Source organism: Felis catus, chromosome A1 (assembly GCF_018350175.1).
Source record: "Felis catus isolate Fca126 chromosome A1, F.catus_Fca126_mat1.0, whole genome shotgun sequence".
Lineage (NCBI taxonomy): Eukaryota > Metazoa > Chordata > Mammalia > Carnivora > Felidae > Felis > Felis catus.
Genome location: NC_058368.1, coordinates 100,174,595 through 100,200,796, shown reverse-complemented (window position 1 = coordinate 100,200,796; position 26,202 = coordinate 100,174,595). Strand labels below are relative to the sequence as shown.

At 40.0% G+C, this 26,202-nt stretch overlaps 1 protein-coding gene and 1 long non-coding RNA gene across 2 annotated transcripts in view; one reads left to right on the top strand and one right to left on the bottom strand.

Moving 5' to 3' along the window:
* LOC105260510 (zinc finger protein 474) overlaps positions 1–25,492 on the bottom strand; it is a 93,587-nt gene extending 68,095 nt beyond the window's left edge. The window contains exons 1-2 of the mRNA XM_045058121.1: positions 25,194–25,492; positions 18,770–18,893 (exon numbers count right to left, since the gene is read on the bottom strand). The gene's annotated coding sequence lies outside the window, so the exon portion shown is untranslated. The remainder of the gene's footprint in view (positions 1–18,769; positions 18,894–25,193) is intronic.
* On the top strand, positions 4–12,186 carry LOC109499980. Its single transcript, XR_002157605.3, has 4 exons — positions 4–88; positions 3,394–3,476; positions 10,044–10,107; positions 11,922–12,186. It is a non-coding gene; the product is annotated as an uncharacterized LOC109499980 (long non-coding RNA).
* Positions 25,493–26,202: the final 710 nt, after the last annotated feature.

Here is a 26,202-nt window from a genome sequence, read left to right as displayed (position 1 = left end):
ACAAAAGGGATAGGACTGAGTTCTCTAGTAACGATTGGAAAGATCCACAACAAGGGGTGAAGGAACTTGGAAACCAACAGTAAAATAGGTATGGATTTCAGCTTTCTTTTAAGGTGACTCCAGGAACTTTACCAATGGACTAAGCATCCAACAAGGAGAGAGGTGCATGAATTGAAGCCACAAGGCTCTTCTTAGAGTGGGAATGGAGTGGAAACTTTTTTTTCCAAGGAGGAAGAAACAAAATTTACTGATTATCTTACTGACCTTTTCTAAGGTCTTTAAAAAGCATCATGTATACTGAGGAAGCTTGGACTCTTAAAGACAGAGATGGATATTCTCCAAATATGGCTCTCAAAGAGTACGTGTATAAGGACATATAAGATGTAGAAGTTATGGGTAGTTTATTTTCTAATGTGTCCTAAGTTATAGCGAACAACTTTATTTTTTTAATGTTTACTTGTTTTTGAGAGAGAGAGAGAGAGAGAGAGAGAGAGAGAGAGAGAGACAACGAGTGAGGGAGTGCAGAGAGAGAGAGGGAGAGAGAGAATCCCAAGCAGACTTCATGCTGTGAGTGCAGAGCCCAACACTGGGCTCGAACTCACAAACTGTGAGATCGTGACCTGAACTGAAATCAAGAGTTAGACACTTAAGCAGCTGAGTTACCCAGATGTCACTATAGCAAACAACTTTAAAAACATTTTAGAATGTATCTGAAAGAATTATTTGTTTAAGCCCCGTATTTAAAAATACTCTGAGGGGCGCCTGGGTGGCGCAGTCGGTTAAGCGTCCGACTTCAGCCAGGTCACGATCTCGCGGTCCGTGAGTTCGAGCCCCGCGTCAGGCTCTGGGCTGATGGCTCAGAGCCTGGAGCCTGTTTCCGATTCTGTGTCTCTCTCTCTCTCTCTGCCCCTCCCCTGTTCATGCTCTGTCTCTCTCTGTCCCAAAAATAAATAAACGTTGAAAAATAAAAATAAAAATAAAAATACTCTGAGACATTAAGCTAATTGTGGTACATTCCTACGATGAAATAGTCTGTACGCACTAAAGCTCAGGAGGTAAAACAGTTTATAAACACGGGAAAGGCTGCTGTATATTTTTGAAAAGAGAAGCTGCAAAACAGAAGAAATACTACAATCTCATCAAACTCTGTGTGTGCATGTGTGTGCACAGTCACATGCTTGACTCAAAGAACAGACACCCAAATGTTAACTGTAGTAGTTACTGGGTAATGATGTTGGAAATATTCTGCTAAACGTTCCTTTGAAAGGGCGGGCCTACGCCGGCAGACTCCATCTTGTTCTGTGTCCTTCACCTTGACCACACCTCCTCCCCTTGAGTAACTGCCCCCCTCACCTGCCTAACAGGACTCGGACCCTTCCCCAGCCAATCAGCTGAAGCCACAGCCATTACCTCACCAACTACCCCTAGGCCCCAATAAAACCTTTGTCCTTTTGAAACTCGCTCTCTCTCCCTGGTATCTCACCGCTGCGTCGGTGCAGGTAGGGGATTGAGCTCGAGCTAGCTCGAATAAAGTCTCTTTTGCTTTTGCATCGGACTCGGCTCCCTGGCGGTATTTGGGGATCATGAATTCTGGGCATAACACCTTAAGTGTAGGAGTTGGGGGGAAAACCCTAACCTCTAAGATTCTAAAACACTCTCCCTTACCCCCAGATAACTGAAATAAAATATATAGGTAATTCACAGGACTGTGAATTCTGTTGAAGTGACTTCATACCACATCTAAAGACCCTGCTGGATAATGCAGTCCCACATTCTAACATCTATAATGCTCTAAAGATGAATATATATATTCATATATATGTATCTACACACACACACACACACACACACACATATATACACACACACATACTCTACAGAGATTTAATGATATTTCAATTATACTATCACATAAAACTTCATACCACATCTAAAGACCCTGTGGATAATGAACTTCCACATTCTAACAACTATAATGCTCTAAAGATGAATATATATACACACATATATATACATTCATATATATACATATATATATTCATATATGTTCATATATATGTATCTACAAATACATATACACGCACACATACTCTACAGAGATTTAATGCTATTTCAATTATACTATCACATAAAATAATTCCAACTGGGATGTTTTTCTTCTGAAACCTTTCATAAAATACCACAGATAAGTGATAAAGCATGCCTAAAAGGACTTAAGAGCTGCTCTAAGAGTGAGAGAAAGAAAACTTAGTTTTACTAATTTATTGAAAGTTTATTTACTTATTTTGAGACAGACAGAGCATGGAAGAGGGACAGAGAGAGAGGGAGACAGAGGATCCCAAGCAGACTCCAGGCTGTCAGTGCAGAGCCCAACCCAGGGCTCGATCTCATGAACTGTAAGATCAAGACCTGAGCTGAAACCAAGAGTCAGTTGCTTACCTGACTGAGCCACCCAGGCACCCCAAGAAAACTTGGTTTTACATTGGCTTTTTCCTAATTTGTAGGTCCCTAGTTAACCTATTTTGTACTTTACTCAAACTCCATGTTTTCCCGGCCCTATTGTGAGCTCAATGAGATATTTCTAAAGAAATTGCCCAATAAATAAACACCGTCCCAAATGCACACACAGGATCCCATTCAGTGGCCAGGTATTTGGGCCAGATGGCAGGAGAACAGATGGGAAACGCTGGCCTAGGTCAGGACAGCCCCGGGAAAACATGGAGAGCAGATACTGCCATGCTTAAATAGGGCAAAGAGTTCTTGATCTGGACTGGAGACACTGCTCTCCCGAGGACCGGAGACAACAGCTTCCCCAGCAGTGGGCACATGTGTTAGCTGGGCAGCTAACAGCGTTCATAGCCCTCTCTTCCCCGGTGGGGTTGTGAACTGCTAGCTGCTTTTCTGTATTTATCAGAGCTGCTCCTGAAACTGGCCTCGGAGGAGACTTTGTTTTCTTGCAAATTCTGGACCCATTTGAAATTCATGGGTTTATAGTTTCAGCTTAAACCGAACTTCCTGGTGTTCAAATCTATTTCATCTTGGCAAAACAGGCCTTCCCAGTCTCTCTGTCTCTCTCTTTCTCTGCCTTTTAAAGGGACCAACACTTTTAAGCAGCTTACACTTCAACAACAACAACAACAACAAAACCAAGCTCAAAGGGCATCTTGGACATCAAATAGCTCTTACAAGAAACCTTTTGATGACTAGAGTGTAAATGAAGCAGAAACATATGGATTCCATTTCCCATAAATCACCCATGGTCCTTAAAAAAAAAAAATCAAGGGAGAATGTACTCAGCACGACGTAGTCTGTTTGCTCAAACCTAAAACATCTGAAGAATACTTGGAGGCTGATGAATCCAAAATATTTACTCATCCCTATTTATAACATCAGGGAGGAAAGCCCTTGATTCGTGGCAACAGCTAAAGTGCTCACATGTGCAGAGTGGACAAAGAGCACCGAGCGTAAGCTTCAAGGTAACTGGGTTCATTTTCTTTTCCCTCTCCAGATACTCAACTCAACATCAGATCAAAGACATTGAAGCCCTTACTTACACAGGCTTAGTGTGGCTTGGTATTGTGTGAGTTCTTCTCACCTTAAACAGTTGAGAGTTATTTCAAACTATTTGCTGTCGAGTCATGTTGGTGTCACCGTAGGATGACGCCAGGCTCCACCCATAATCTAGATCTGACCCCTTGTGGCAACAGCCCCACCACAAGGAATTCTGGCTTATGTTCCCTTCATAAAATCACAGCTGTTGTGCCTGCACAAGCCCCTGATGTTTTCATTAAAGGAATAAATCATGGGTGATTTTTATGGAGGAGAAATATCGCTCCTTGCCGGCATCTCTGAAGGTCCTGATGTCCCTTTGTTGACACAAAGTCCCAGTCTTACACTGAAAGCTACCTATAATGCTTTTGAATACTTCATTCTTGGAACTGGACAGGGGGGCTACATTATGCATGCAAGATTTTTTTTTTTTTTTTTTTAATGACAGCAGCAGGAGCTCAAACGGGACATTTGTGAACTTTGGCAAAATAGGGCCACTGGGTATCTTGTTCTTTTCTATCCAGTCATTGTTGACTTTCTGCCTAACTCAAAAATAGCACATACCCCTCATCTCAAACCCTTCAACAACCCCACAAGGTAAATCACTGGTTTCCTTGTTTTACAGGTGAGGAAAAGGGTTTAGAAGCTTTAAGTGACTTGCCCTTAGCTGCAGGCTAATCCAAAACAAACCTGAGAATGAAATTGTATGTCTTTCTGGTGCTCGATGATTCCTTTTCCACTGCCTCCTTCAAGACCTGGCGGCCAGAAAGCCATAGAGTATAGGCTGACCTCAAAAGGCAGAGTCGCTTTCCAAGATAGGCCTACTGTCACCAGAAAAGACTCTGCATAAGTTGAGTTTTACATACTGCATTGACTTTGAAAAGGTCTACATTTAAACATTTGCAGAAAGTGTCCTGTGGTAGATTAGAAAGAAAGGGTGGGGGATGTGCTTTAAATATAGACTTTTAAAACTAAAAAAAAAAAAAAAAAAAAAAAAAAGCGTATTTGACGCACCGGAGTCTTGCCCAACACATCTTAAATTCCTGAGGACTCTTTGCCCCCAACAGTGTTGCTTACCCTTGTTTTCATTATTGTTCTCTCTCCAAGTCATTATATATATATTTTTTGCTAATTACCCCCCAAGTAGGAAATTTTAATACCACAGATAAACTTTATGTCTGATTATGTATTATGGCCCCTTGGTAGACCATAAACCAATATATTATCTAAAATTATGTCACCCCCAAAGCCAATTTATACCGCCTCTGTGGAATGCATGCCTGAGGGACATACATCTAAGGAAATGACAGTGTTGGCCTCTGGTAAATCTATGGTCAAGCTGATACACAGAAAAAGAGACCAAGAGGACACAGAAACCATGGAAACCTTCCCAAACTTCCAAAACAAAAAGCACAGCAAATCATCCTTCAACTGTGTTCAAGAGAAAAGTGGATTTGTTTGCGAAGGCCAATGAGGGTATGGTATTTTCTGTGCACTTGAGCGGTTTATCATAGAACCAGAACTCTTGGAGCTGAAGTGGGCTTTAAAATAGCCTTCAGTTCTGCCAACTGTCTTCAGGCAAAAATACATAATTGGTCTGACTTTTTTAAATGGATGAGGCAGAGGACATTAACTTATTTATTTATGTGTCACAGATTTCAAACTCAGACTCTGAGAATAAAAAAAAAAAAAGGTCCAAGGACTCTCTTGCTTATCCTTGGCATAATAAAAAACATTTCCAGGGGTGGAGAGAAGGCTTTCTTTCTTTTGATCTCCCTTCCTATGGATGGGGGATTTTTTTTCAGTACTCTATCTAAGTGTCCACTGATATAGTAAAATATTTTGGATATACTGTGTTGTAAATCCTCCTCTTGCAGATGCCTGAGATGCTAGGTTTTAAATATTTGCTGTGAATCGGGACAACTCTTCACAAATTCTGGCTCTCCAAGCTATTCTGGCACATCTGTTCATCTTGCTTCTTTTCCTCTTTTTCAACACCCATTAAACTCAGCCAAACGCAGAACGTGTACATAGCAGGTTCCCAGCAAATTTTTACCCACTAAGCTGGGCACCCACCTTTTGTGTTGCTGAAAATGATGATGTGGCTTGATTAAAGATAATGCAAAGTTACAAGATGTTAAGACCGGAGTAATCCTTAAAGTTTTCTACTTACTGTACTATAAACATTTTGAAATAATTTTGCCTCTCTTTTCAGAGAATGGGCAGAGGTCCAATGCCTTATGGCATGCAAGCAATAAATGTTTAATAAATACTTAATCACCAGTTTATTGCCCACAGATTTCCAAAGCTGGTTTAAATTAGAGTGTTCATGGCTGATAACAGTCTAATATTTTACCTTTCCATGGGCATTTTATGAAGGGCATTTTAGTCTCTTAATTGAAAACAGTAAGTTATAAAGGGGATTCCCTCTTATTCTTTCCATAGATGTCAGAGAGAGAGAGAGAGAAGTATTTCTTCCCTGGTAGCTGGCTTCCCTGGTTAGTCCTATCTCTCTAGCACCTTTGATTTCTTCCATTCTACTGGCTTCTTCCCCTCAGACTTCAGAGAGGTAATAAGCCATGCACGCACTCTTCTTGATAAAGAGTGGTCCAAGTCAATGCCTCCCTTCTCATAGCATCCTTCCGTTTTTATGCCTTCATGGCCAATCATTTGGTTTCTATCCCTTCCTCTCCCTGAAGCATCTTCTTAGCACATCATCAGTGGCATCCCAATGAACTCATCTAAGGGTTTTTCCACTTTCCGTCACCCTCAATCACATTGACATATTTAACATGGTCACCTTCCCACCCGTTAGAAATTCTCTCCTCTTAACCACCCTACTGATTACAAAAAAAAGTACACATTCCTCAGACTAACTTTAAGATGTGATGAATATAAATATAATCCAGTAAAGAGGTGAAGAGCCCAAAGCCTCACTCACAGCCCACAGTTCCTGGTGTGAGGTTGTGGGTCGCCACCCTGGACGAGTCGACAGAGACATGGTAGCCAGGCAGCTGGCATAAGGAACACTATATTCTGAGACCTAGAAAGAAAGAAGAGAGGTTCCTCTTATTGTGTGCCACATCTTGTGCCTGGTAATAGTTGTCCCTCTGCTATGATAGGATGCAGTTTTCTGTCCCTCTTCACTCCTCGATTTCCTGCAGATCTGTGCTAAGACAGAAACTTGGGTAGAATGATAATTCATGAAAGCTTTATCAAGGAATAGGTCAATGTCAGGAAGACCAGCTTTGTTTGCCCTGCAGAGGCTCATCACGGTACAGGCAGACCATCCCTTCAGACCAACCCGTAAGCTTTCAGAGTACAGCAGACCATGTCCCCTGTACCCTAGCAAGGTACATAATGAAGATAGATTGAGGATACAATGTCAGGGGCACCAGGAAAAGACAACATTGTCCAGACACCAACCCTAGTCTGGCTATATGAACCAAAATAAAACTTGAGAGAAAACTCACTTTCTGAATCGGTACTTCTCAATGGGGGATGATTCCTCCTGGTACCTTAGGGACATTTGGCAATGTCCAGAGCGATTCTGGGTTGTCACATATGGGGTTGTGGGAGTGCTACTGGCATCTAGTGGGTAGAGACCAGGGATGCAGCTGAACATATCCTACAAAGCACAATGCAGCCCTCCACAGTAAGGAATCATCTGGTGTGAATGGTCAGTAGGGCCAAGGTTGAGCCTTGTGCACTAAACAATCTGCATGCTCAAATAAGAATGCTTTCTTTGCAGAAGGCCAGGTCCATGGGCTCTTTTCAGACTCGTGGTGCATAACTAAGGGATTACATTACAAAAGAAGCAGCAGGCACAGAAAGCCTGAGGAGCTTAGTCATATTTCTGCAACCAATAAATGAAGCCACCTTGGAAATGTGAACACAGCCCCTGCCCGTCTGACTTCTTTCCCACATCACCTACCCAAGCAGCGAGGCGGCAGACATTGTGTTGTATGTGACTGAGTATAAAATCACTTCTGCACTGTAAAATTTAGTCCGTTACAGGAAGTGCAAGGATAGGGAGCTGAGATGGGTCTTCTGCCATGAAAGGTGTAATGGAATTAGAGTGGGCAGGAATACAGCTAGGAACTGTCAAGTGTGGGCAAGCATGTACTTTGAGATACAGGGCCAGAGTCTGGGGACAGGAAAATTTTAAGACAAGTTCAACTGGGCTGGTCAAGGGCAGCCATACCAAAATTCACTCCTAGATGAAGTACAGACTGTCAGCTGAGGCTCTTGAGGGGTGATGATCCCAGGGAGGTGAACATGGTGGTAACCAGTTTTACCTTTGAATGTGACCTGTTTGTTACATCCTGTAAGGCTTCAGCCACTATGCTTTTCCTGTCCCCACAGCCTGCACTCCAACTTCTCCCTCTCCTCCCTAATGCTCCTTCTCAGGGCAGCTACTCAAACACAACCATTGAATTAAAAAAAAAAAAATTATTTATTTTTTTTTTTTAATTTTTTTTTCAACGTTTATTTATTTTTGGGACAGAGAGAGACAGAGCATGAATGGGGGAGGGGCAGAGAGAGAGGGAGACACAGAATCGGAAACAGGCTCCAGGCTCTGAGCCATCAGCCCACAGCCTGACACAGGGCTCGAACTCATGGACCGCGAGATCATGACCTGGCTGAAGTTGGACGCTTAACCGACTGCGCCCCCCAGGCGCCCCCCCAAAAAATCTTTTTTAATGTTTATTTATTTTAAGAGAGAGAGGGAGGGAGACAGAACATGGGTGGGGGAGGGGCAGAGAGAGAGGGAGACACAGAATCCAAAGCAGGCTCCAGGCTCTCAGCTGTCAGCACAGAGCCCGACACGCGCCTTGAACTCACAAACTGTGAGATCATGACCTGAGCCAAAGTCAGACGCTTAACCAACAGAGCCACCCAGGTGCTCCCTCACAACCATTGAAGTTTGAACTTTTCGGCTAGTGAGGTACTGCCTGGGGTTCGTACTGTTAACAATGTAGTATCTCTCCAATATCAGACTCAAAATGAATACATTTATGTTCTATAGTTGTGGAGTCCCTGCTTTAACAGGCATTAGCCATGTCTATTGTCTAAATTTTAACCCTCTTCATTTTCGAAGAGTCGTCTAAGATTAGAGGGAGAAAACGGCCCATCGAGTTTAATGTAAAGCCAAGAAGAATATGGTCTTTCTTTGCTCACTCTGCCGTTTGCTACTACATTCATTTTTTCAATGAGCAATACATATGTATGTGTGTAAACATGTACACACACACATAGGCAGTATGTATAGGTTCTCTTGAGTAGGAGATGCATATATATGAAAAATGAAAGAATATGCATGAAATAATAAATTTTTTTCCCACCTCTGACTCACCAGGTTCCCATTCCAAGACCTACCCCAGAAGCTACCTCTATTACTAGTTTCTTGTGCATTCTCCCAGAAAGCCTGTGCAAGGACAGACATATACCTATGTGTGAATACTGCCTCATGCCCTACAGGCTGGTGCCCTTCCCATTCCTCCTTATGGTCATCTCAGCTTCTATTGCTCAAGATGAGCCATGACAAAACAGATGACACATTTGTGCTGTGGAAGGAAAACTCCGTGACTCAGATAGACACAAATTGTTCCATACACCTTTCATCCTCATTACCAGGTAACTTTGCCAAGGTCAAGTGGTGACATTCTGATTTACCACTAAGCAGACTGGACACAACTCACATTTGACGAGAATCTGAAACTCAAATACCAAAAAGAAAAAAAATATATTTTCTTAAGGCTTCCCAATTTCGTAACTGAACTTGCTTTCCTTTTGCTTTGTTGAAAATATTATTTTCCTTTCAGTTCAATGGGCACAGTCTATCTGAAAGAAAAAAAAAACAGGACTCCCCCCAAGTCCCCAGTTCCTCACTAAATCCATTATATTTAAGACCCAGTTTCACCATATTCTTGAATTCTCCATTTAGCATCTCCAACAAAGAGGACCAAGGAACCCCATTGTTTTTGCTAGCCAGATCGGGCTGAGCCAAATCCAGGTTCCAGGTACCAAATGCAAATTTGGCTCTCTATGCCTTTACCATTTACAAGGATCTGTATTCAGATAAATCAGGGATACATTTCTCTTGGCTCTTACGGAGACCCTTTTAAATAGTGACTTCAGCCCTCCTAAGGTTTTTTTGTACGGGTTGCCTGAAAGTGGACAATTTTCACAAGTTTGCTTTGGCACTGATGGCACGAATTTTTATTGAAACTCACAGTTGTTTTAGTGGGCACCTTAGTCTGCCAGCAGATCTCTGTAGGGGCCTCCCAGCCAATTCGATGAGAACTATGTGCACTTAAAACATGCCAAATGTTGTAAGAAGTGACACATCCTCCAACTCTTTGATTGCCTGCATACGACCACTGGTTCATTTGTGCTTTTGTTTTAAGGACACTCTGTTGAGTGTGTCTGCAGCATTTGTGATATCAAACAGCTATTTCTACATTGAAGTTTACTCTGGTTTTTCCCTTCAGAAAAACCTGGTTCACGGTCTTTTGGTCTGGAGTTAGACTCCGTGTACTCTGTCGTATCAAAAAGGTAAGGCCACAGAAAAAAGAAGTTCATTGGGAGCATACATTTTCCATTGAGTTAAACAAATAAAGATTTGGTTGGAAGGAGATCGGAAGGTAGCCTGAAACTATTCTCAAAATGCCCTTTAAGTCACCAGTGGGAAAGAGTGATGATGTAGGAGGCTTCAAATAAACATACAGAGGTATTTTGAGACAAAAAAGACAACTGTTGTTTTTATGCTGATACAGGTAAATCATCACATAATCACCAGGAAGTCAAACTGAAATTGGCTTAGACTGCCATCTACAAGGTATTTGCCCCAACACTGAGAAGTCTCCCCACATTTTTCCTTTATTTTCTGTTTTTTTCTATATTCCATTTTATCCTCGTGTTTTCTTACTTTGTGTCATTGGAAAGTTTTTTAGAATTTTACTTTATGAGGGGCGCCTGGGTGGCTCAGTTGGTTAAGTGACTGACTTTGGCTCAGATCACGATCTTGTGGTTCATGAGTTCAAGCCCCACATAGAGCTCTGTGCTGACAGCTTAGAGCCTGGAGCCTGCTTTGGATTCTCTGTTTCTCTCTGTCTCTCTCTCTGTCCTCCCCCCACTTTTGCTCCCTCTCTCTCTTAAAAGTAAATAAATATTTAAAAAATTAAAAAAAAACGAATTTTACTTTATGAAATAGTTAAGAAGCCTTAGCTTATTAATGGCTCGACCTTAAAATAGCAAAATTTTCATTTTTAAAATTAGACCCAAATCCTCAAAGGCAGTTACTTCATCTTTATAAATAATGTTCTTAGTAAATTTTCACTAAGGCCAGAAAACCAATGCAAAGTGGAAAAAAAGATGTCTGTGAAAATAGATTTTTTTTAGCTGCTCTGGTGAAAAAATATTTTATACCAACTGAAAAAAAAAAAAAACCAGGTACTTTTACAATTTTCACCTTCCCTGCAATTATACAAGCTCTAATGTTTTTCCTTTGAATTCTCCTGGGTTACTCAGCGCTCTTAAACCTCAAGATCGTAAAAACAAGAAACCTTTCCAAAATCACATGGGTAAAGTCTCAACCTGCTGTTAAAAATACTGCCGATGGGCCAGTGCTTCATTCTGTGGAAAGGTTTTCATAGTCTGTGTGATCGCAGCGAGCCTCAGGGAGCAGCAAGGAACTGTGGGGAGCATGGTGCTCTGTACTACCCTGTCCTTGGAGAAATACCATGGCAGCTCTAGGAAGGTGTCCCAAGATTGCCTACCTCATTTGCTCTTTCCTATTTCTTTTTTAAATGTTTATCAATTTTAAGAGAGACAAAGGGCACACACGTGTGAGTGGGGGGGGGGGAGGGAAGAGAAAGAAGGAGAGAGAATCCCAAGCAGCCTCCCTGCTCAGCATGGAGCCCAACGGGAGATTGAGCCAAACACTGAGGGATCATGACCCAAGCAGATATCAAGAGTTGGATGCTTAACCAACTGAGCTACCCAGGCACCCCTGCTCTTTCCTATTTCTTAAAAAAAAAAAAAAGAAAAGAAAAGAAAAAAGAAAAACAGAAAAAAATGATTACTATCGCATCCTCCCTTCCACGTGGGGAAAGTCATGTCATCAAGCTCTGGCTAAAAAGAAGTAAGAAAAAGTTCATTAGAGCAGTGCTTCTCAAGCTTGACTGTGTACACAAATCACCTGAGGATCCTAATATACAGAATCTGAATCAGTAATCAGGATAGGGCTCGAGACATCGCATTTTAATTAGTTGCTGGCTGAAGGATGAAGCTATGACCTGAAGACCACAATTTGAGTAGTAAGGAATTAGAGGGCTTTTGGCAAAGATTTTCTTCCTTGATTTTGACAGAAGTGCTCAAGGATAAAGCTGCTTCCTGTGCTTCCTCCAGCTTCCTGGTTTTGAATAGGATTTTAGAAGGATGTGAGTGTGGGGCTGTGTCAGCCATCTTGTATTGACGAGGAATGGAAGCCAATGCCGAGAGCAGCCAAGGAGAAGGACAGAAGGCATCCAGGAATTTGATGATGTCATTATGTCGCTGAAGTTAAGTAATTTTGGAACTTCCTACCTCTAGACTTCTTATTTTACTGGTATAATAAATATCATGATGGTTTAAGTCATCGTTTGTCAGGCTGTTAATTGCAACCAAACAGTTCTTATTTATTATATGAATGAAGGTGATCCATTCAGGACTGGGTTTTGATCAATCAGCCCAGAGGCAGATCCCATCTTTTATAGCTCGTGGCCTGCAGAGAGTCACTGGGCCTGGGGAATGGGAATTCTATGGGTGCAAGTCTTCTAGGAGTAGAGAACACTCAGGTGCTTCCAGAAAGAAAATTTACCCTGCAGATTGTAGCAACTTGGTTTCTATCCCCTGGCACAGAAGTAGGGAATAGGGGAATGTACAGATACAAAAGGTGCTGAAGTGTTTCTTCTGCTGTCTTACTCTTCTAATGAAACTATTGTGAGGAATGAGAGCATCGGTTGTTTCCCATGGTTGGGCTCAGAAAGTGAAGTTAGCTGTTGAAGTTCATTGGCTCTCAAAGGCATCTTTTGATGTTACAATCTGAAGATATGGGTTGAAGGATTATGGTAAGCTAACTAATGTGTCTTCTTTTGGAAAAGCCTCACACTTGCTTCTCTAATACTGAATAAACACTCTGTGTGTGTGTGTGTGTGTGTGTGTGTGTGTGTGTGAGTGTGTGTGTGCAACTTTGTCAACAATACATTTTTAATTTCTTTGGTTTACCTTAACGATCTTTCACCCCAAAGAACTCTGATCTTTCCTGTTCCCCTCAAATCTGTGGTAGCTTGTTTTTCACTGTCTGAATTTTCTCATTGTAGTAGTCAGGCTACAAACTTATCTTCTGTGAAAACAAAAGAACAGTAGGTACACTTAGATAGAAACTTATTTGTCTCATTTAACAGTATGCGTGAAAATAATCCAAAACAGAGAAGCAGTTTTAGTGTCAAAGACTCAAGCTTCTTGTATCCTGTTGCCCAGTCATGATGGGGTTTCTGCCTCATGGTCTGAAGTGGCTGCTCCAGTTCCCCTCATTACATCTCTGATCCAACCAGCTGCAAGGGGAAAATAACAAATAGAAGACATGTGCCTCCCATTAAAAGCCATGTGAGCCTTTAAAGACCATTTGCCAGGTGAAACTCAAATTTTACTACTAAATAGAGAAATGAAGAATGCACTCTGCCACACGCACTGGTCAATTGGCTCAGAGGGGTTGTGCCTGTCCTTCCACAACAGAGATTTAAAAAAAAAACAGCCCCAGATATTGTCCTTTTAGATGCATTGGTTTATTTGGACTACTACCAGTGCCAGAATAGAGGCAAAGATGACTCACAGCATAGCCCCCTTTCTGTCTGTCACTCTGGTCTAGCTACCATGACCTCATATCTGTACTAAGAGACAGGGCTATAATGAAAAAAAAATGAATAAAAACTAATACAAGTGAGATTTTTGGGATTCCATGGCATTTCTATATCGACGCTAAAAGCATCCATAACAATGAGAAGGGGCATTTGTATTAACTGCAACACTAAGAGGTTTGGTTTAGGTGCCATTGCCCTGTACATGTGGCAATGCATTTGGCTCAGCAATTGCAGTATGGTGGCAGGAACACTTCTAACGTGCACTTTTGAAAGAGCTGCCTCTTTGTTCATTGTCATTGCCATAGTGATCTGGAGCAAAAGAGATGTTCACAGATGGCACATTGAAGTCAAAAGATTTGGCTGCAAAACACAGTAAGAGTTTCCTGAGAACTTTCAGGACTACTTTGGAAGAATGTGATGGATGCTGGCTTTTCCACATAACAAGGGGAGTGTAGAAAGAAAAATCCTGATTTGTAATTGTCCATTTTCATTCTTGCTTTGACTACTACAAGAATGTATTCTTCATTCAAAAGTCCTCACAATTCCACATCTCCCAATGATGGCTAAATCTGTATGGTTCAAGCCCATTTGATCCCATCTTCCACCGGTTAATTCTTCCGTGATAGAGACATACATTACTCTCACTTCATTTTCATTGGCCAGAGTGAGTCATCATAAGTGACAAGAAGATAGGGAATGAAAGAACTACAACATATCCAGAAGGAAGAGAACCAGAATAGTCAAATGACTGCCATAGTACAGTGGATTGCAAGTATCGTATGATACGACTGGAAATACTAATCGTGATCATGGCTGTAGCCAAATTGAAGCTAAATTACTCCACCTAATTTTGGTGCCAGCAATGAGGTGGGAAACAAAGGCAAAAGAAACATTTCCTTGCTACTTACAGCCCATTGATGAGTCTTTGAAACAGGAGAGTGACCTTCTTCTAGGAACTCAGCTGTTTTGATGTTAATACTTTGCTAAAGGCAAAAAGCAATCTTAGCTTAACATTACCCCAACCTCCAGGATCCTGTAACTCTCTTTTAATATACAGAAATTCCTTTGGGAACCTCCTTTATCTCTACCCACCAAGATATATGTTGGCAATCATCCTTCAAGTATATGGCCCACTGATAAACATCTGAAAGGTCTCATGGCTAAGGTTTTATTAGACAGTAATAAATGACATTTTCCAAACAATAGCTAGCTCCCTCAAGGTCCCGGAAACCCTGCTCCCAAAATTCCTCAGAGACTTACGTTATCTCTAATCTCCCAATCTAAAGTGTATAATCAGTCACCTGTCATGACGTCAGTGCAGCTCTTTATGACAATGGGTCCCGTCCCTGTGCTTTCATAATACTACCTTTTTGCACTGAAGACACCTCAAGAATTCTTTCTTGACCGTTAGCTCCAAACCCCAACATTCCACATCAGTAAGTCATTAATCACTACTCTGCCCAGCTAGTGCAACTCTTCATGACTCCCTAAGATACAGGGTGTGCCTTCTGAGGCATGACCCAAGAGTATAAAGAAAACCATGATTCTGTTGATCCACATTATAATGAGAAATTAGCCATGCAGCAAAAAAAGGTCTCACATTGATGTTTTAAAAGAAGTTACATTTCCAAGGTATTTTTTACTTTCCTCTAGAATGGCTATGCCGGACAGGGCTGGGATTAGGAAAATTTGTGAGTAGGGTATGATTTGGAACTATTTCATCATCATTTTGGGGTTAAAATCTGTCCACTCTCCACCCCTGCTTCCCAAGTCTTCCAGAAGTCTAATACCCACACCTGAGCTTTCACATTCCAAAGGGAAACCCTTATTAGGGACTGTTTCTATCTCAAAAGTCACAATCAGAATTTAACTCTACTGTGACCTATTCTTTAAGGACACAACTCTTTGAAAAAATATTATAAAGTGTTCACAGCTGAAAGGAATAGAAATATGAAATCCTTTCCTCTAATAAATTTACAAATTAATAAGGGCTTTCAATATTTTAAGCCAAAGGAGAAAGAAACAAGAGGAATTTCAGTCTTCAGAAAAAGAATTATGGGAGTTCTCTTTGAACAGAACTTCCCTTGGGAGTTTCCCTCAAATCACTCCATAGACCTTGAAATGATCATTAAAAACATAAATAATATCTTTTAAAATTCTTCTGCTGTTACAATAACCTAACTGATACCATCTGATGCTGGCAAGGATGCAGTTTAACTGATTTCTAATTCATTGCTTTATATTAGAACAGGGATACTTTTGTGGGAAAGAAAGCTTGGATTATCAACTCAATAGATAAATCAAGGATTAAATCCAATTATTGATGATTGTTAAAACAAATGCAAAAGAAATGTTCAAATATTCCTACATGCAATCCCCTCTCCAGACACACTATTTTCCTTTCCTTTTTTTACCTACCACATGTGCTCCTTGCCTAATGTTCTTTCATGTGCCATTATCTCTGCCTGAAGTACATTTACCCTCTTTCCTTATACCACCTTATGTTTTTGTTATTTCCTTATTTATGATTTATATAAATGTTATATCTTCTAAGAAGCCCTACAAGACTTTGGGATTAGGGGATGAGCCCTATCTATGTATTTCCATACGACATCTATTTCCCCATTCAAAGTACTGACCAGTCTGTAGACTGGTCCGTAATCACCTATACTAAAGAAAGCTTCATCAAGATAGGAATGGTGCCTCCCATGGTCGTTGTCAGCCTTCTTGGTATGTCAGGAATACTACTTGACATAGCGCTCAAAAGGACACATTGAGTAAAATTAATTAATATATTTCACATTTTAGAAAATTGTCTCTTCCCAATATTCTAACTGGCTGTACTGTACCCTTGCCTGATGTTAGGGTTCTAAAATTTAACTATCTCAATAAAGTACTAATAGATATGGATAGATTTACTCTACTAGACACGGATCTGGGCAGATTGATATACTGTCTATAAACAGATACATAATTCCACTGTTAGGTTAAACAAAATATGTAAAAAGGCTGTAAGCACAAAGATGCTCCTAGGAGTCTTCTTTATCAGGCTAAAATATTAGATGTATTCCAAATGCTCACCATTAGGGGATTATTTAAATAAATTATCGTGTGAACCACTGAATAGAATAATATGTAGCCAATTGAAATGATGGCTGTGAAAAAAGGAGGGCTGAGAAGACTCACAACATGGAAAAGCCATCTAATAAAATGTTAACTAACTACAAAGTAAGATACTAAACTGTACCAACATCATTATTTTAACTGTGAAAACATGCATGTAAAAAGAAATAAAATAAGGATTGCATTAGAATGGTTTGGCTGTGGGTTATTTTCTTCTTTAGCCCACATTTGAAATTCATGCGCTTATGTTACTTTTCTAATTAAAACATGTACTAAAGGTATTTGTGATTTTAAACGCCAATTATTATGTATTGTGGGTGACGAAATAGGAATCTGAGTAACAGTTATAGTTGAAAGTTTAAAAGTTAAGGTGCTAAGACTGCAAGCTACTATTGACTGGATAAAAGTAGACAATTTACTTAATGTGACAATTTTTTTAAATTTTTTAAAATGTTTATTTCTTTTTGAGAGAGAAGGAAATAGAGTGTGAGCGAGGGAGGGGCAGAGAGAGAGGGAGACACAGAATCCGAAGCAGGCTCCAGGCTCTGCGCTAATAGGGCAGAGCCTGACGGGGCGGGGCTCGAACTCACAAACCATGAGATCATGACCTTATCCGAAGTCAGACACTTAACCCACTGAGCCACCCAGGCGCCCCTTAATGTGATACATTAATAGAAAATAAATTATTAGTCTAATAACAAAGGTTCCTTTTGCAGAACTCTTTTTCCAAGACAGAATGAAGACAATTGCATTACTTCCCCAGTGAGAACGAAAACATACCAGGAAGGTGGCAATTCGGAGTCACGAGAGGAAGATGCTTGGGCATGTGTCTTCAGAAACAGAAATGGTATGTTTTCATGTGAAACACCTGAACAATTGGGTGCCAAAAAAAGCTGAAGAGATGTAAAGGTAGAACAAGCAAATAACTAAACAAGGGAGTGTTTCAGAAAGGAAATACCATGCCAGGCCTTGGCTCAAAAGCACAAGTCTTTCTGTGCAGGGAAGGGTTCACAGCATCTATTAAATGCACAGTCAATCACAAAAACAAAATCCATCTGTTTAAGATTAACATTCGTAGTAAACATTAAGGAAGGAATGTAGAAGGCAAATACATATTGTGAAACAAAATCTACACTCCTGGAACAAGTAATACTTCCTTTAAAACAATTGCAGTGCTCCAAAACTGATTCTTTATACAAAAAGAAGTCACAATTAGATGCAGGACAGTACGTTAGCAGGGCCATATTCAGTATTTCAGAGGAAGAAGATTAAGCCCTAAATCAAGCACATGTTCCCATTGTATAAAATGCCAAACCTCCTTAGATGCAACTGACAAAAGAAAAACATATATACCTGGAGTGTATCCGAAAAATTAGAAACACAAATCGCATATTTTAAAACCATGGCTTAGATCTATTAAATTATTTGGCTACTCTAAGAAGTTATTTATCAAGGACTTCAACACAGAATCATGATTTACTAATTTATATTTGGACAATGGCATTGAATAAATGTAGAGGCATATATTTTAAAAGATGTATTTGACAGGGCGAGGCTGGCGCAAACAGAATAATAAAGGCCAAATTGAGGGTTGTTTTTTTCTCATTTTTGAAATATTTTTATGGCTAAGTTTCATGCACAGGGACACAAACCATACTAGATATTTAGCAAGTGGAAAGAAAAAAAATTTTTTCCTGTTTTTTATATTCCTGTTTTTAAACTATTGCTGTTTTTAAATATCTTTGCTGAGAAACATATTTTAATAAGTCTGTCCAGTTCTGAAAAAGTGGCCTCTTGGTCAATAGTGAATGGTCTGGACCTGTGCTGTCCAATATACCACATGTAGCTACCAAATGTAAATATAAATTAATTAAAATTAAATGTGACATTTTATTCATTTTAAGTACTCAATAGACACATGTGGCTACCATATTGCATAGCTCAGGTTATAGAAATTTTCCATCACAGAAAGTTCTACCGGATAGCACTGGTCTGGGGTGAGTTTAAGACAGGAACTACACGACAGGATCTTGGCTTTGGGGCCAGTAAAACTTTAAAGAAGGGGTAATGAGATCTAAAAGGAGAGGGGGTGAAAGCAGCACTGTGGAGGGGAGTTCAGGTCTTTATTTTAGAAAAGAGGGCCTGCTGGTTATAGAAGTGTCTAGGGTAGGTTTATAAACACAGATACCTACCATTCACTGTGAAGGGCTCCACGCTGCTGCACCCACATGTGTGTTTCAAATCTTTGGGAAATTCTCCTCTACACACAGCCTTGGGTCAGTGGTATTTAGAAAAGCAAAAGCCAGGGTCCATACACTGCAAGTCAGATGAGAAGAGATTAAAACTTCAGTAAAAGTAGGAATTTGAGATCAGAGGTAATCAGATCTCTGATCAGAGACAGAGATAAAGATCAGAGATCATCCCCCTCCTTATTCCAACCTGCCCCCAAGTAAGAATCTCCCAGAGAGGTTTACATCAATTATCATTTAAAGTTTATTTATGTTTTCAAGAGAGAGAGAGAGAGAGAGAGAGAGAGAGCGCATGTGCATAAGCAGGGGAGGGAGAGAGAGAGAGAGGGAGAGAGGGAATCCCAAGCAGGCTCTGAGCTGTCCACACAGAGCCCAATGTGACGCTTGATCCCACAAACCATGAGATCATGACCTGAGCAGATATCAAGAGTCCGTTGCTCAACCGACTGAGTGACCCAGGTGCCCCTACATCAATTATCATTTAAACTAATCAAAGGATAGCTGACTCCAACTGATTCCAGAGTTATTTTGATTCATCAAGACAATAGTTATACATGCACGAAAAAAATTATAAATTACTATTCCTTTGTCTTTATTTTTCTGGAGACAATAAACATTTTATTAGCCATTAAGATGGGTAAAGAACCCAAATGTACTCTGTTCTGTTTATCCAGCCCAGAAAAGGCTTAAGTTAAAAAGAGCTAAAGATAATGTTTTTGAGGGGGAAATTCCTTGATTGCCAATGAGAGATTGATTTTTGGAAACTGCTTCTTAGCCTTGTTTTATCTCTGTCTGCTCTTTGCTACCGGTTTCAGGAATGTTCAGAATAGAAAGGGCCTTCCTGCAGAGCCTCCTTTTTGAGGGAGATGTTCTAATTCAGAAATAAGGCTTCCGTCATGAGGTTTCTGGGCTGTCAATACCAGAAAGGGCTTTTGCTTTTTGGTTGGGTTCAAGAGTGACTATTCTTTTTTTTTTTTTTTTTTCCAAAAACCAATAGCATCCACCATATTAAACAGGAATTTCATGTTTATTTGTGGATTTTTTTTAAAGCCTTTTGGTCAGCCCTGCAAATAATAGAGGCTTCCAAAATTAAAGGAATACCAAAATAACTATGGCATTTCCTCAGTTGAACATAGAATGGTTTCTTCAGAGCAGATTTGCTGCATAAACACTGAGCACTTTCCCTCCAGTAACATCTGTGAACAAGTTTACCACTTGGGACAATGAAGGACTAATAACCACGTCCAGACATGGGTAGGCACAGGTGCTCCAACATGTACCTCCATTCTAGTTCCAACAGGTGGGCGATTTCTGCAGAAGCCCTTTAGACTTGGGTCATACTGTGTGGTTGGCCAGGGAGAAGGGCCGTCCACTGGCAGGGTTGCCAGCAGCAGCATCTAAAGTGACTGACTTTTTACTGGCAGAGAGCACTCCCTGAACATATTGACTCTCGGAACAGAGAACATCAGCCCAACAATTTATTAAAAGCAATTGTGTGTTTCCTAGGCCCAGCCAAACATTTGGTGCATGTTATACAATCCTCCAAGACCAAATTTCGGGCCCACTTCTTTCAAGAAAAGCTGCCCCAAACAGCCCAGATGATGATGAACCTCAGATTTCTCATGGCAACCATGGTCTGGAATGTTCCCTGGACATTTAACCATGTAGTGCCTTAGGAGAAGTACCTCTTCCATCTGTAAAGAACAGTTATTCTAAATTTGTATTCTACTTAATTTCTTTCATTGAAAACTTTTGCTTCTTAGCTGTAGCTACATTTCCCGCTCTTTGATGACAGAGATGACTTTTTACACTTATTTGTGAGTTTGTCTAATAATACTCAGCAGGATAGATTATACTTAATTGGCCTTAATATATTTGTGTTGATTTGAAAACAGAGTTTTAAAATGGCAATTTAGAAAAAAGCATAAACTCTTAGCCCGTTATACACTTTGGGTAGCAAGATGACATTCGTCTAGCACTCTAGTAGGACAGAGGAAAAGAAATTAATTTCATTTTTTAAAATGATTGTTTATTTATTTTGAGAGAGACAGAGAGCATGAGCAGTGGAGGGGCAGAGAGGGAGAAAGAGAATCCCTAGTAGGCTCTGTACCATCAGCATGGTGCTCAACATAGGGCTCGATCCCACAAACCATGAGATCATGACCTGAGCTGAAATCAAGAGGTGGATGCTTAACAAATTGAGTTATTCAGGTGCCCCAAGAAATTAATTTAATTTTTATTAAAATTGAGAAGTTGCTGGGCATGTAAAGGAAGACAGAACAGTAATGCATGTATCAGAAGTTTCAGACTAATCATCTGAGGTACTAGCTGGAGGAAGCCTACTGAAGCAATCAGTACTTGAACACCTTCTACCTAGCTTTATCACTAATCACCATGCTAGGGGCACTTGGGTGGCTCAGTTTGTTAAGTGTCTGACTCTTGATTTTGGCTCAGGTCATGATCTCAAGGTTCCATTCCTGAGATTGAGTCTCACCTTGGGGTTCTGTGCTGTCAGCTGACAAAGCTGGAGCCTGCTTAGGATTCTCTCTCTCTCTCTCTCTCTCTTTCTCTCTTTCTGCCCCTCTCCTGCTCACTCTCTCTCACTTGAAAATAAATAAATAAACCTAAAAAAAAACAGTTAATCACCAACTTATAAATGAGACCCTCTTCTCTTGCTTCCTAATATCGGGTATTAGAGGTTGATCATTTTGTGATAGCCTGTTAAAATATTTTTGCTATTTACAATTTTTGATTGTTTATCCATTATTAAATTTTGAGTGTTCCTTATATATTTTGGATATAAGCCCTTTATCAGATAAATGATTTACAAGTATTTTCCCCAGTCTCTGACTTGTCTTAATTCTCTTAAAAGTGTCTTTTGAAAAAGCTTTAAATTTTTTTCTAATATAAATTCCAGTTAGTTAACATACTGTAATATTAGTTTCAGGTGTACAAATTCAGTGATTCAATACTTACCTACAACACGGGATGCTCATCACTACAAGTGGTCTCCTTAATCCCCATGACCTATTTAACCCATCCCCCCCCCCACCTCCCTCCCCTCTGGGTACCATCAGTTTGTTCTCTACAGTCGAGAATCTGTTTCTTGCTTTCTCTCTCTCTCTCTCTTCTTCCCAATGATCCTTTGTTTTGTTTCTGAAATTGCACATATGAGTGAAATAATATGGTATTTGTCTTTGACTGACTTATTTTTCTTAGCATAATACTCTCTAGCTCCAACCACATTGTTGCAAATGGCAAGATTCCATTCTTTTTTTTTTTTTGGCTGAGTAATATTCCATTGTGTGTGTGTGTGTGTTTGTGTGTGTGTGTGTGTTTACTACAACTTTATGCATTCATCAGTTGATGGACATTTGGGCTGTTTCCATAATTTGGCTACTGTAGATAAGGGTTTTTAATTTTGATAGAGTCAAATTTATCAATTTTTTTGTGTGTATGAATCCTGCTTTTGGTGTTGTATCTAAAATAACTTTGCCTAAACCGAGGTCAAAAAATGTTTCCCCTGTGTTTTCTTCTGGAAAATTTATAGTTCTAGACTGTACATTTGAGTTCATTTTTGTATGTGGTGTGAAATATACATTGAAATTTATTTGTTTGCATATGGATAGCCATTTGTTCAAGCGCCATCTGTTGAGAAGATAATTTGAATTGTGTTTGTATCATTTTGAAAACCAACTGACCATAAGTGTGTGGGCTTGTTTCTGGACCATCTACTCTGTTCCACTGATTAGTTTATCTATATTTAAATCAATACCATATTGCCTTGTTTTCTGGAGCTTTATAAATGTTCGAATTGGGTAGTGTTGGTCTCCTGATTTGGTTCCTCTTTTTCAAAAGTGTTGTGGCTGACTCTTCCATTTCCATATGAATTTCCATATGAACAACTTCTCAGTTTCTACAAAACCACCTGCTGGGATATTTTTGTTGTTGTTTTGTTTTTTAGATTCAGTGCAACTATACATTAATTGGGGCAAATTAACATCTTTATAGTATCTTAACATCTCCTGAGCTGTGAACAAGCAGTATCTCTCTGTTAATTTCATTCTTCTTGAATTTCAATTTTTTTTTTCAACGTTTTTTTTTTTTATTTATTTTTGGGACAGAGAGAGACAGAGCATGAACGGAGGAGGGGCAGAGAGAGAGGGAGACACAGAATCAGAAACAGGCTCCAGGCTCCGAGCCATCAGCCCAGAGCCCGACGCAGGGCTCGAACCCACGGACCGTGAGATCGTGACCTGGCTGAAGTCAGACGCTTAACCGACTGCGCCACCCAGGCGCCCCTCATTCTTCTTGAATTTCAACACCATTTTATAGTTTTCAGGACTTACAGTATCTAAAGAAACAGGAAATGATACTGTTTGTAATTTTGATCATTGATGGATTATTGCTAGCATAAAGAAATACAATTGATTTCTGTATATCAATTCAATATTCTGCAGCTGTGTTAAACTTGTTTATTATTTCTATAAACTTTTTTTTGTAGATTCCAAGAGGTTTTTTGCAAAGATAATCATGTCATCTGTGAATATCATTTTATTTCTTCCTTTTCATATTGTATGCCTTTATTTGTCTTGCCCTGTTGAACTGGCTAGATCCTCTAGCATAATGGCGAATAGATGTGGGGACAGTAGACTTCCTCATTTTGTCCCTTGTCTTTGGGGAAACATTCAATATTTCCCCATTAAGCGAGATGTAAGCTGTAGTTTGTTTGTTCTTCTGTAAATCCCCTTTCTCAGGTTGAAGAAGTTCCCTTGTACACCTGGTCCATTCAGAGTTTTGAATACTTTTTATTTAGTTTTTAATCAGGAATGGATATTGGATTTTTCAAATGACTTTTCTGCATCTATTCAGTTGCTCCTACATTATTTGTTTTGTAGTCACAAATTTTCGGTTGTTTTCAATATCTCTCTCCGTGCTTTAGAGTTAAGTATTTTTATGTTTCCAATTTTCACTCCTTTTTTTCTGCTTATTACTTATAACCTTTTGTTTTGTTATTTTACTGGTTTCTTTCAGATTTATAGTATACACCTTTTACTTATCACATTCCACTATCAAGTATTCTTAGACAATTTTATGTATAGTTTAAAAACCTTAGAATAATACATTTCATTTCTCCCCCTGTGGTCGTTATACTATTGTTTTCATACATTTTTCTTACACATCTATTACTCTTTAAATAATTATTTATTCATTCATTCATTCATTCAGACAGACAGACAGAGTAATAACACATGAGCAGGGGAAGGGCACAGAGACAAAGAATCCCAAGCAGACTCTGTGCTATCAGCACAGAGCCTGAGGCAGGGCTCTATCTCATGAACTGTGAGATCATGACCTGACCCCAAATCAAGAGTTAGATACCTAACTGACTGAGGCACTTAGGTGCCCAAACAGTCATTATCTTTTAAAGATATTTAAATAATTTTTTAAAATATTACATACTTGCCTCTATATAATTGTACCTTTTCTGGTATTCTTCTTTTATGTATATCCATATTTCCAGCACTATTATTTTCTTTCTTAGGGTCTTGCTGTAAATTTTTATATTATACGGGTCTCTTGGTGATGAATTCTTTCAGCATTTGTACCTTTTAGACAGTTTTTATTTTACCTTCGTTTTTGAAAACTATTGTGACTGGGTATAAAATTCTAAACTAACACATTTTTTTCTTCTTTCAAAACCTCAAAGATGTTCTATTGTCATCTCACTTGTATTGTTTCATTAAGAAATGTGGTGTAATTCTGGTCTTTGTTCCTAGTTAGGTAATGTTTCTTTTCTTTCTCTGGCTCTCAAAACAATTTTTTATCACAAATTTTGTGCCACTTATGGGGCTCCTGGGCGGCTTAATCAGTTAAGCATCTGACTTCGGCTCAGGTCATGACCTCGTAGTCCATGAGTTCGAGCCCTGTGTTGGGCTCTGTGCTGACAGCTCAGGGAATGCAGCCTGCTTCCGATTCTATGTCTCCACCTATCTCTGCCCCTGCCCCACTGTCTCTCTCTCAGAAGTAAATAAACATTAAAAAAAATTTTTTTTAAATGCTGTTGCTCAGAGTTGAGTCTAAAAGCAAATTCTTTTGAGTCTTTTGTGAAATAACAGCACTGAGATCCAGACCTTGTTGAAATAGAGTTTTTAAAAGTAAATCCTAAACTTCCGTTTATGTATAAAGAACAAAATGTGAAGGTCTGAGCATATTTATTGTAAACCATAGTAAAGCGAAGCATGAAGAATGGTGTGAGGGAAGGTTCAAACCAACAGAGTAAAGGAGAGACTCTTCCAGTTTGTATGCATCAGAGCCAAGAAAGGTCGAATTGGGTAAGGGGTCATGGCCAAGTATTCCAGCTTACCTCTTAGGGTCAGTGTTCCTGGGCTGAAGTGGAAAGATATCAAACAGGTCATGGGATGATTCAAGAGCTGATAGTCTCTGTCCACAAAACCCGTCAGGGAGAATACATTCCTTAGCAAAGCCCCACATCGACTTTGGTGAGAGAGTAACAGCGAAGGCTGAGGGAAGGGCTTTGAGCTGCTCACAGAATCCTGCACCCTGCCATATTGTGTGCAGAAGGCAGGCAAACACTCTGGAGTTTCCCAGTGGGACGCTCATGAACAAGACACACAGACCCAGGAGACTGTGGAACGGGGGTCACTGTAAAATAAAGACAATGGCTACATCCATGATCACTGGCGTATGCATGCCAGCAGAACACCACAGCACTAGTACAGACAAGACCCACTCCAACTCAGCAGACACCACACACTTTCCCAGGAACAAGGCAAGATGAGGGTATCTGAGCAAAAGCTGGTGAGAAAGACTGCCCTCCTCCAGTGTTCAAAGGCTGCTTTTGCTTCCCCTTATATCCAGATGCCAGTGTGGGCAGAAAGAAAGGAAGTACAAAATCTTGAAAGCGAAAGTTAACCCTGATTAACATTTTTGAATTTTAAGGGAATAACGTGCCTTTAATTGGCAAGTGCCATTATTTTTCTGGCATCAGCAGGAATAGGGTTGCCAAGGCAAGAAGAGAATTTTAAAGAAAAAAGAAACCACATTTGGTGTAGATTTAAGTCTTGGTGTGTACTTTTTAACCTTTCCCCTCACTGTATTATACATTCCTAAGTGTTAGCAATCACCTCTGGGGCAGAATTTTTGGAGAAAGTCTGGTCCCTTAGGGTGATGCAGATTCCTCCAATCTCCTGAAGTCAGAGCCGAGAGCCAGATCCTGGAGCACCAGGGCCACTCCCCTCTCTGAGCAACTCATACTGCTGCCCAGGGCACAACAAGAACCTCCTGGAACAGGTAAACACAGGTCATAGCGCCTTGTTGGATCAGTTTCCCTTTTTCTTGCACTTTCTCCCACA